We start from the raw sequence: 11,924 nt of genomic DNA on the forward strand, positions 1-11,924 counted from the left end.
CCAAAGAAGATTTACCACAATTATTAATATTGTTTTAATATTCCAAAAAGAATGAATAAATGTCGAAAACAATGGTTCTTATGAAGGATACCAAGTTTAATTTGAAGGAGCATAAAACACAATATTTCTACCTTATGAGACTATAGTAGACCAGAGTGTCACTTTAATTGTAATTTGTATTTAATAGCAGTTACGGTTGTCTTAAACATCGCCTTTACAGCATGTTTTCAGCAACTTAGTCACTTTTAATGATTTTGTACTTTGTATGAATTTGCAAAGTACAGAAGCTGAACATGTGTTGATACCATAAGTAACAGTTACAGCTTTTAAAGTCCTTGAATAGACACATTTGGGTTTGTATGTTACAGTTTTCTACAGTGTCATAAAAACATTATTCACCACTGCAGCTAGTCAGAAATAATTCTAATATAATACGCAGGTTAATTTGGAAAGCATTTTCAGCACACCAGCCATACTTTTGAAACTTTAAAAAGTGGCAAAATATAGGTTGATAGTGTACAATATAGGTTTATGGTGTACAATATAGGTAGATGGTGTACAATATAGGTTGATGGTGTACAATATAGGTTGGTGTGCCATATAGGTTGATGGTGTACAATATAGGTTGATGGTGTACAATATAGGTTGATGGTGTACCATATAGGTTGATGGTGTACAATATAGGTTGATGGTGTACAATATAGGTTGGTGTACAATATAGGTTGATGGTGTACAATATAGGTTGATGGTGTACAATATAGGTTGGTGTACAATATAGGTTGATGGTGTACAATATAGGTTGGTGTACAATATAGGTTGATGGTGTACAATAAAGGTTGATGGTATACAATATAGGTTGATGGTGTACAATATAGGTTGGTGTACAATATAGGTTGATGATGTACAATATAGGTTGGTGTACAATATAGGTTGATGGTGTACAATATAGGTTGATGGTGTACAATATAGGTTAATGGTGTGCAATATAGGTTGATGGTGTACAATATAGGTTGATGGTATACAATATAGGTTGATGGTATACAATATAGGTTGATGGTATACAATATAGGTTGATGGTGTACAATATAGGTTGATGGTGTACAATATAGGTAGATGGTGTACAATATAGGTTTATGGTGTACAATATAGGTTGATGGTATACAATATAGGTTGATGGTATACAATATAGGTTGATGGTATACAATATAGGTTGATGGTATACAATATAGGTTGATGGTGTACAATATAGGTTGATGGTGTACCATATAGGTTGATGGTGTACAATAGGTTGATGGTGTACAATAAAGGTTGATGGTGTACAATATAGGTTGGTGTACAATATAGGTTGGTGTACAATATAGGTTGATGGTGTACAATATAGGTTGATGGTGTACCATATAGGTTGATGGTGTACAATATAGGTTGATGGTGTACAATATAGGTTGGTGTACCATATAGGTTGATGGTGTACAATATAGGTTGATGGTGTACAATATAGGTTGGTGTACAATATAGGTTGATGGTGTAAAATATAGGTTGGTGTACAATATAGGTTGATGGTGTACAATAAAGGTTGATGGTATACAATATAGGTTGATGGTGTACAATATAGGTTGGTGTACAATATAGGTTGATGATGTACAATATAGGTTGGTGTACAATATAGGTTGATGGTGTACAATATAGGTTGATGGTGTACAATATAGGTTAATGGTGTGCAATATAGGTTGATGGTGTACAATATAGGTTGATGGTATACAATATAGGTTGATGGTGTACAATATAGGTTGATGGTATACAATATAGGTTGATGGTGTACAATATAGGTTGATGGTGTACAATATAGGTAGATGGTGTACAATATAGGTTTATGGTGTACAATATAGGTTGATGGTGTACAATATAGGTTGATGGTATACAATATAGGTTGATGGTATACAATATAGGTTGATGGTATACAATATAGGTTGATGGTATACAATATAGGTTGATGGTGTACAATATAGGTTGATGGTGTACAATATAGGTTGATGGTGTACAATATAGGTTGATGGTGTACAATATAGGTTGATGGTGTACAATATAGGTTGATGGTGTACAATATAGGTTGGTGTAAAATATAGGTTGATAGTAAAAAATATAGGTTGATGGTATACAATATAGGTAGATGGTGTACAATATAGGTTGATGATGTACAATATAGGTTGATGGTGTACAATATAGGTTGATGGTGTACAATATAGGTTGATGGTGTACAATATAGGTTGATGGTGTACAATATAGGTTGATGGTGAACAATATAGGTTGATGGTGGACCATATAGGTTGATGGTGTACCATATAGGTTGATGGTATACAATATTGGTTGATAGTGTACAATATAGGTGTTGTACCCTGTAACGTTAAGTTCAGAAGTCTACCAGCAATGCCCAAATGTCCAACATGTTTTTACATTCACTGCATTGCTCCATTAATCGATTAATAGGACATGCATGTCAAGAGTATCATTATGTTTTATACTCATGCACAGAACAAGCAAATTCTTGGAAAACATAGAAAACAAATTGCCTTTAACAATTTGCAAGAATGCTTAAAGTGAGTGCATGAGGTGATCATTTAAGATGATAATGATGATAAAGTTCATTAAAACTTGAAACCACATCAATTATTAAAACACAGACATAAGGCTGTACAGAATTATGTTTTTACAATGATAGATAGACTGATTTCATTTTCGTTTATCTCTTAATGGAATTCACTTTACCATGTAAATCTTATGCAAACATCTTAAAACAGAAATATTCTTAAACAAGAAATAATTATTGCTGCCTCATCAAATTTTCTGTCCATTTCAGATAAGGAAAGTTTCTTAGATTAAACTAATAACATCAGCCCTAGTAAAAAGAGAACTGATTCGTCACTTAACTCCAAAACATGTGATTCTAGCATTATGAAATATCCAACATACCACAACACATGTGCCGTACTATAAATAGATTCTGGAAAACTGATTCTTATAAGGCAGTACGAGGGGTGATCCAGAATTACGTGGACTTCTTACATATTTTCTATGTTTATCGTCTAAATCATTTAAAAATTCATGAATATCTTATTCAAAGTGTTCTGCATAGACGATATGAATTTTAGGTCTGTAAATTTAATGCGTTTTGAAAAATTACGGGTTTTAAAATTACAGGAATGCACAGTCGGCGCACCGTCTAAAATCTACGTTTGCAAAATTTTTATGTATCTTTCACGACTCACTTTTCTTCCACGTTTATTGACGAAATTCCGCCAAACATCACATATTACGCTGACGTCATACTAATATACTGTTAAAATTTCTGATGTCATTTCCGTTTTTAAGTCGTTATTTTCTGAGGTGAATACACGTACAGTCTGAAATACAACATAGCATCATCACATTTTGAAGAAGCACGAGCGGTGATAAAGTTTTGCGTTTGATTGGGGAAAACACCGACACAGACTATGAAAATAATGGCCGAGGCGAAATTGAAGCAACCTGTGTGCCGTTCTTTAGTATTCAACTGGCATCAACGTTTTAGAGAAGGGCAAGATTCCATAGAAGACGATAAGGGAAGAGGACGGAAGAAGACGAGGGGCACGAAGTTAGTGACGTCGGTGAAGAACATCATCGAAGGGGATCGCCGTTGACAGTCTGTTATGTGACATGCATCGTCAGGGCGGGGTATGGAAGTGTGCAAAGGATATTAACAGACGATTAAGGCATGCGTAAGGTTTGTGCGAGATGGGTGCCTCGATTGTTGGACTTGGAGACCGTCGCGCATCTGCCATAATCTTGCTCCAATGGATTGTGCGGTATTCCCAGAAATCAACAGTCAGATTAGAGGACATCGTTTTCATTCATTCCATTAACTGCAAGTTAATGTGCATAATGCGATATCCACGTTTTGTAGAGAGTGGTATTCGAATGTTTATACGCAGTGGATTAAGCGCCATAAAAAGTGTGTCAGCGTTGGTGGTGAAAAAATGTGACGCTTTATGAGCGCAACGTCACTAACGTCATTGGACTGCGCCGGTCGGGTTTAACCATATGTCATTAATGCATTGTAATTCAGCAAAAAAAATTTGTATTGTTCTGAAAAATTCAGGAATTATACCAGATATGTTATACGTAATGTATGTGAATTTTCTATGTTCTATGTGCAACGATATTTGAACTATTAAAAACGTCCACGTAATTCTGGATCAACCCTCGTATAAGTAGCCAATAATGCATGATGCCATGCTGATTTGGACCATTTTGAATGATTGATTCATGGTTCTTTCAGTATGTCAATAATGGACTGAATGGCCTGCACAGATAGTAATTTTACTGACAAGATAAGGCTTAAACTCATAAAGCAGTGCTCTCTTACAATAGCCATGCTGTCTGTTCTGCTTACAGGATACAATCCCCCACCCCTACCCAAACTCCCCCTAGGACCCCACTCCAATTTTATTGCAAAGACTGCCAAATTCTCCCATGCTTTTAATTAATGTTTCATGCTGTTTTTGTCTAAAACTGTTGTAAAGTGTAATAAAATGTTTATCTCATTTTAAAGGGACTTTACACCAAAAGATACAATTGCAAAAAAAAAGGAAATTGTCAAAAACTTATGTGTACAATGCATGAAATCTAACAGAAAACATCGCTGATGACACATGCATCTTTTGTAGATTTTTAGCATTTATTCAATTTAAAATTTACTGGGGTTGCCCGCCACGTAGATCCCAGTTAAGTTTAAAAATAGCATTTGTTTATTTATCTGTACTCATATATGTATTTTTGGCCTCCTAATCTGGGAATGACAATTCTATGCCTGTTTTGAGGCAATACTGTATTTGCTGATTTTAGGAGCATCTGGTGTCTAGTTCCTTTAAGACTAATTTCAAACAAAGGTCAAGTCTTCAGGGCTTTTTAATTAACATTTCTCGGTCAACTAACGAAGCCATCACTTTCCATGTCAACACACATTTTGTATTTAAACTTTGACATAAAAAAAAACAACTAAAAAACCAAGTAATAACTTTTACTTTACACATTTGTCAAGAAGAATGCCTGTAACATCATTGTGACAGCATGGACATCATAGTCCACAACAAAACAAGACACTTTACATTCAAAACATGTACAATGCCTTCCTTTACTTTGAAACTCACTCATGGAAACAATGTAACCAAATGCCCTTGTGAATGACCTAACACTTTGCAGACTTCATCAAACACAGGCACTCCTGTTCATAACTGATATGAAAATCTATTATCATGGACATTAAAGAGACTTGTCCACTGATTTAATATTAGCAACTGTTTTCTTACACCTCATTAAGATTGAATCAATTTTCTCTCTTTTACAAAACAGCAACTGTCAGAGACTCATATGAAACAGAATTTTTACAAATCCAAGCTTAAAATGTTTCAAATCTTAATAGTGTTACTGAAGCGTTTGGGCTAAATATAGCACTTTCTGTCCCTTTTAACAATACTTATAAAAATAGAGCAGAAAGTTGAACATTTGCTGATCATTTTTCATTTGTTCACATTAGATACAAAATTTAGTTAAATTTTTACTAAAAACCATCCTTGGAAACACCCAAAATACTTTACTAAAAACATTTTCGGAATCCCCAACTATTTCATGAAATAAAAGATTTAGACAATTTTTGGATGGAATGTTACTAAAAACAATCATGTGACATTCCCGGCTGAATGAGTACTTGATTATGTTCTCTCCTGCACTTCACAGGATCATAGCATACCAAAATAATTGACTGAAAACGATGTCTTTTCTCAGCAAGCTAATCTTTAAAAGTTTAAGCAATATGTTTTTGTACACTGCCTTAGGTTCAAGGATGTTTTATTTTTAGTTACATTTCACACAAGCTGTCTGACTATATGAAGCATGAATAAGTCCCTTTAAAGCTGATGTTACTTGTCTCCATGTCACTAGTAATTACATAACAAGTGTTAGGACACGTTTTTTTCTAAGTTCAGAAAGGATAAAGTAATTGCTGTGGTGCTTAGGTCACAGGATGTTAGAACAGCATTTGTACATTATATCTGCAGTGCAAGAAGATCAAATGGATATTTTATGTATGCAATAAAATGTTGTATGCAATAAAATGTTAACTAAGTCAGTTGCATTCTCCTCGGCAATACAATAAAGAATTATGTTGTTAAGAAAACAATAGGAAGATTGTTACTCATAGCCAATTGTTATGCGAGTTTTGTAGTTTCAACCTTACCAAACTGATTTTATCTCTAGCGGATTTAGAGGGGGGCAAACTTTCCTCTTTATTTTAATACGAGAGAAAAAAAAGTAATAAATACACTAACAAGAAACGCCGCAATGCGACGAAACCAGGTTTTTAATGATTGACAGAAGAACTTCAGCCTGTGTCTGTTTTTCTATTTTTAGTAACAGCGACCTTGACCTTGACCCTAGGGACCCAAAACGCAATCACATTAAAAGTTTCCATAAACTCTACCTTTATACCAAGTTGGGTCAAGATATGTCAACCCTAACTAAAGTAATTCAGTTTCATAGGTGAGTTTGACGCCGCCCGGCCGCCTGCCCGCCCGCTGCCCGGCAGTAATGAGGAAGGGGTGTATGTCAAAAGGTTGGGCCCCTAGTATGCCCCTTACGTCAATTGCTAGATTCACCCCTAATTATAGAAGTTTAAGTGCTATCACAAAGTTATGCACTCTATAGAAATTCATCTCCAAATGTCAATCCCTGCATAATCATGTTTACATGCACAATTTCTAGACAAACTATAGAGATATTAACTTTCAAAGTAATGATTAAATTTGTAATGATCAATGTGGGCAGCAGCTCAAAGAGGTGAAACTGGTGCAATATAAATAATTAAAAAAACTTGTTATTGTGTGCTTCTTGTTTATGTACACTGTCTAGCTTGTTGTCTTGTGTAGTCCTAATTAGCAAACATAGTATTGAGTGCTCTATGTTCATGTATATTGTGTACATTGTCTGGTGTGCTCCTTGTTCAGGTACATTGTCTTCTCTGCTCCTAGTATGTGTACATTATCTGGTGTGCTCCTTGTATGTGTACATTGTCTTGTGTGCTCCTTGTACAAGTACATTGTCTGGTGTGCTCCTAGTATGTGTACATTGTCTTGTGTGCTCCTAGTACGAGTACTTTGTCTGGTGTGCTCCTAGTATGTGTACATTGTCTTAAGTGCTCCTAGAATCTGTACATTGTCTGGTGTACTCCTAGTATGTGTACATTAACTGGTGTGCTCCTAGTATGTGTACATTGTCTTGTTTGCTCCTTGTACAAGTACATTGTCTGGTGTGCTCCTAGTATGTGTACATTGTCTGGTGTGCTCCTAGTATGTGTACATTGTCTGGTGTGCTCCTTGTTCAAGTACATTGTCTGGTGTGATCCTAGTATGTGTACATTGTCTGGTGTGCTCCTTGTACAAGTACATTGTCTGGTGTGCTCCTAGTATGTGTACATTGTCTGGTGTGCTCCTTGTACAAGTACATTGTCTGGTGTGTTCCTAGTATGTGTACATTGTCTAGTGTGCTCCTTGTACAAGTACATTGTCTGATGTGCTCCTAGTATGTGTACATTGTCTGGTGTGCTCCTTGTTCAAGTACATTGTCTTGTGTGCTCCTAGTATGTGTACATTGTCTAGTGTGCTCCTTGTACAAGTACATTGTCTGGTGTGCTCCTAGTATGTGTACATTGTCTTGTGTGCTCCTTGTACAAGTACATTGTCTGGTGTGCTCCTAGTATGTGTACATTGTCTGGTGTGCTCCTTATTCAAGTACATTGTCTTGTGTGCTCCTAATATGTGTCCATTATCTAGTGTGCTCCTTGTTCACGTACATTGTCCAGTGCGCTCCTTGTTCAAGTTCTAATCCTAGTTAGCGTACATAGTCTTAAGTGCTCCTTGTTTATGTGTATTGTCTTTCTAGTGTTAATTGTCTGGTGTGCTCCTAGCATGTGTACATTGTTTGGTGTGTGTACATTTTCTTGTGTGCTCCTTGTTTGTGTTCATTGTCTTGTGTACTCCTTGTTCGTGTACATTGTCTTGTGTGCTCCTCTTTCATGTAGATTGTCTTGTGTGCTCCTTGTTTATGTACATTGTCTTGTGTGCTCCTTGTTCGGGTACATTGTCTTGTGCGCTCCTCTTTCATGTAAATTGTTTTGTATGCTCCTTGTTTGTGTACATTGTTTTGTGTGCTCCTTGTTTTTGTACATTGTCTTGTGTGCTCCTTGTTTGTGTACAAAAGTCATTGTCTTGTGAGCTCCTTGTTTGTGTATATTTTTGAGAGCACATAATTTGCATAAGTTGTCTTAGTGTGAGCTCCTTGTTAACAGAAGTTGTTTTGTGTGCTCCTTGTTTGTATAATTTGTCATGTGAGCTCCCTATTAGCGTTAGTTATATTGTTAGCTCATTGTTTGTTTTTTGGGGGGGGGGATGAAGTACTTGTTTACATAGGTTGTTTTGTATGCTACATTATGGTGTAGGTTTGCTTGAAGATCAGTGTTTGCATAAATTGTCCTTTGTGCTCTTTGTTTGCAGAAGTTGTCCTGTTTGCTCCTTGTTTCACCAGTTGTCTTGTGGCCTCCATTTTTGCATAAGTCAACTTGTGTGCTCCTTGTTTGCATCAGTTGTCGTGTGTGCTCCTTGTTTGCCCAAGTTATTTTGTGAGTTCCCTGTTTTTGTAGGTTGTCTTGTGTGCTTTGTGTTTGCTTAGGTTGTTTTTTGTGTTCTTTGTTTTTGTAGGTGGTTGTTTGTCTTCCATGTTTGTGTAGGTTGTTTTGCGTGCTCCTTGTTTATGTATGTTGTTTTTTGTGGTCCTTTTTTACGTAGGTTGTTTTGTGTGCTCCTTGTTTGTGTAGGTCGTTTTATGTCCTACTTGTGTGTGTAGGTTGTTTTGTGTCTCCTTGTTTGTTTATGCTCCTTGTTTGTGTTCATTGGTTTGAGTGTTCTTTGTTCGAGTAGGTTGTTTGTGTGCTTCTTGTTTGATTAGTTTGTTGTGTGTGCCTTGAATGTGTTTTTTTTTGTACTTTTTGTTTGTGTTGGTTGTTTTGTGTGCTCCTTGTGTGTGTAGGTTGTTTTGTCTCGTCCTTGTTTGTGTTTATTGCTTTGTGTGCTCGTTTGTGTAGGTTAATTGAGTGCTCTTTATTTGTGAAGGTTGTTTTGTGTGATTCTTGTTGATGAATGTTGTCTTATGTGCTCCTTTTTTGAGTAGGTTGCTTGTGTTCACCTTGTTTGTGTAGGTTGTTTTGGTGTGCTCCTTGTTTCTGTAGATTGTCTTGTGTGCTACTTGTTTGAATAGGTTGTTTTTGGTGCTCCTTGTTTTTATAGGTTGTTTTGTGTGTGCCTTGTTTATGTAGGTTGTTTTGTGTTCTTCTTATTTTTATAGGTTGTATTGTGTGTGCCTTGTTTATGTAGGTTGTTTTGTGTTCTTCTTGTTTTTATAGGTTGTATTGTGTGTGCCTTGTTTGTGTATGTTGTTTTGTGTGCTCCTTGTATGTGTAGGTTGTTTTGTGTGCTCCTTGTTTGTGTAATTGTTTTGTGTGCTCCTTGTTTGTAAAGCTTGTCTTGTGTGATCCTTGTTTGTGTAGGTTGTTTTGTGTGCTCCTTGTTTGTATAGGTTGTCTTGTGTGCTCCTTGTTTGTATAGGTTGTCTTGTGTGCCGTCCTTGTTTGTGTACATATTTTTGTGTGCTCATTATGTGTGTAGGTTGTTTTGTGTGCTCATTATGTGTGTATGTTGTTTTGTGTGCCTATTATGTGTGTAGGTTGTTTTGGGTGCTCATTATGTGTATACGTTGTTTTGTGTGCTCATTGTGTGTGTATGTTGTTTTGTGTGGTCATTATGTGTGTAAGTTGTTTTGTGTGCTCATTATGTGTGTAGGTTGTTTTGTGTGCTCATTGTGTGTGTAGGTTGTTTTGTGTGCTCATTGTGTGTGTACGTTGTTTTGTGTGCTCATTATGTGTGTAGGTTGTTTTGTGTGCTCATTGTGTGAGTAGGTTGTTTTGTGTGCTCATTATGTGTGTACGTTGTTTTGTGTGCCTATTATGTGTGTACGTTGTTTTGTGTGCTCATTATGTGTGTACGTTGTTTTGTGTGCCTATTATGTGTGTACATTGTTTTGTGTGCTCATTATGTGTGTACGTTGTTTTGTGTGCTCATTATGTGTGTAGGTTGTTTTGTGTGCTCATTATGTGTGTACGTTGTTTTGTGTGCTCATTATGTGTTTAGGTTGTTTTGTGTGCTCATTGTGTGTGTACGTTGTTTTGTGTGCTTATTATGTGTGTACGTTGTTTTGTGTGCTTATTATGTGTGTACGTTGTTTTGTGTGCTCATTGTGTGTGTACGTTGTTTTGTGTGCTTATTATGTGTGTACGTTGTTTTGTGTGCTTATTATGTGTGTACGTTGTTTTGTGTGCCTATTATGTGTGTACGTTGTTTTGTGTGCTCATTGTGTGTGTAGGTTGTTTTGTGTGCTCATTATGTGTGTACGTTGTTTTGTGTGCTTATTATGTGTGTAGGTTGTTTTGTGTGCTCATTATGTGTGTAGGTTGTGTGCTCATTATGTGTGTACGTTGTTTTGTGTGCTCATTATGTGTGTACGTTGTTTTGTGTGCTCATTATGTGTGTACGTTGTTTTGTGTGCTCATTGTGTGTGTAAGTTGTTTTGTGTGCTCATTATGTGTGTACGTTGTGTGCTCATTATGTGTGTACGTTGTTTTGTGTGCTCATTATGTGTGTAGGTTGTTTTGTGTGCTCATTGTGTGTGTACGTTGTTTTGTGTGCTAAATATGTGTGTACGTTGTTTTGTGTGCTTATTATGTGTGTACGTTGTTTTGTGTGCTCATTATGTGTGTACGTTGTTTTGTGTGTCTATTATGTGTGTACATTGTTTTGTGTGCTCATTATGTGTGTATGTTGTTTTGTGTGCCTATTATGTGTGTACGTTGTTTTGTGTGCCTATTATGTGTGTACGTTGTTTTGTGTGCCTATTATGTGTGTACGTTGTTTTGTGTGCCTATTATGTGTGTACGTTGTTTTGTGTGCTCATTATGTGTGTACGTTGTTTTGTGTGCTCATTATGTGTGTACGTTGTTTTGTGTGCTCATTATGTGTGTACGTTGTTTTGTGTGCTCATTATGTGTGTATGTTGTTTTGTGTGCCTATTATGTGTGTACGTTGTTTTGTGTGCCTATTATGTGTGTACGTTGTTTTGTGTGCCTATTATGTGTGTACGTTGTTTTGTGTGCTCATTATGTGTCTACGTTGTTTTGTGTGCTCATTATGTGTGTACGTTGTTTTGTGTGCCTATTATGTGTGTAGATTGTTTTGTGTGCTCATTGTGTGTGTGTGTGTTTTGCAGATAAGTTATGACTAAACACCATACAGCAACTGGCAAATAATCATTATAACAGAAATTTGTTACAAAAAAGCATAGTTTAGTTTTATATTCAAACATTATTTTCTTTGACAATTTAAATGATCATGAACTCTTATAACAACTTTTGATCAGGTTTTATTACTGAAACAAACATTTTCTTGATATCTGAACCATTTTTTATTAAATAAAATGTGACTAGGTCCCTTCAATACCTCAAAGCAATGTAAAAAAAGATAATATAAACATGAACAAATTGTCACAACATAAATGTCATCTCCTGACAATGATCAATTGCTATGGGACTTTTCTGTTTCAATAACACTTTATTTTAGCGCTGGATCAGGTGGTTTCCATAGACAATGATTGTGGAGAAAATTGGTCCAGCAAGCATGGCATTGATGATGCCTTATCCACTGCATTATAGCTAGTAATAGGAAAGTCACAGGAATGGTGACGATGCTGGGATATAAAATGAAGACACTAGGAGGTCTATCATGTTTTGCATT

This window comes from Mya arenaria, chromosome 11 (assembly GCF_026914265.1).
Source record: "Mya arenaria isolate MELC-2E11 chromosome 11, ASM2691426v1".
In the NCBI taxonomy this organism is placed as follows: Eukaryota; Metazoa; Mollusca; class Bivalvia; order Myida; family Myidae; genus Mya; species Mya arenaria.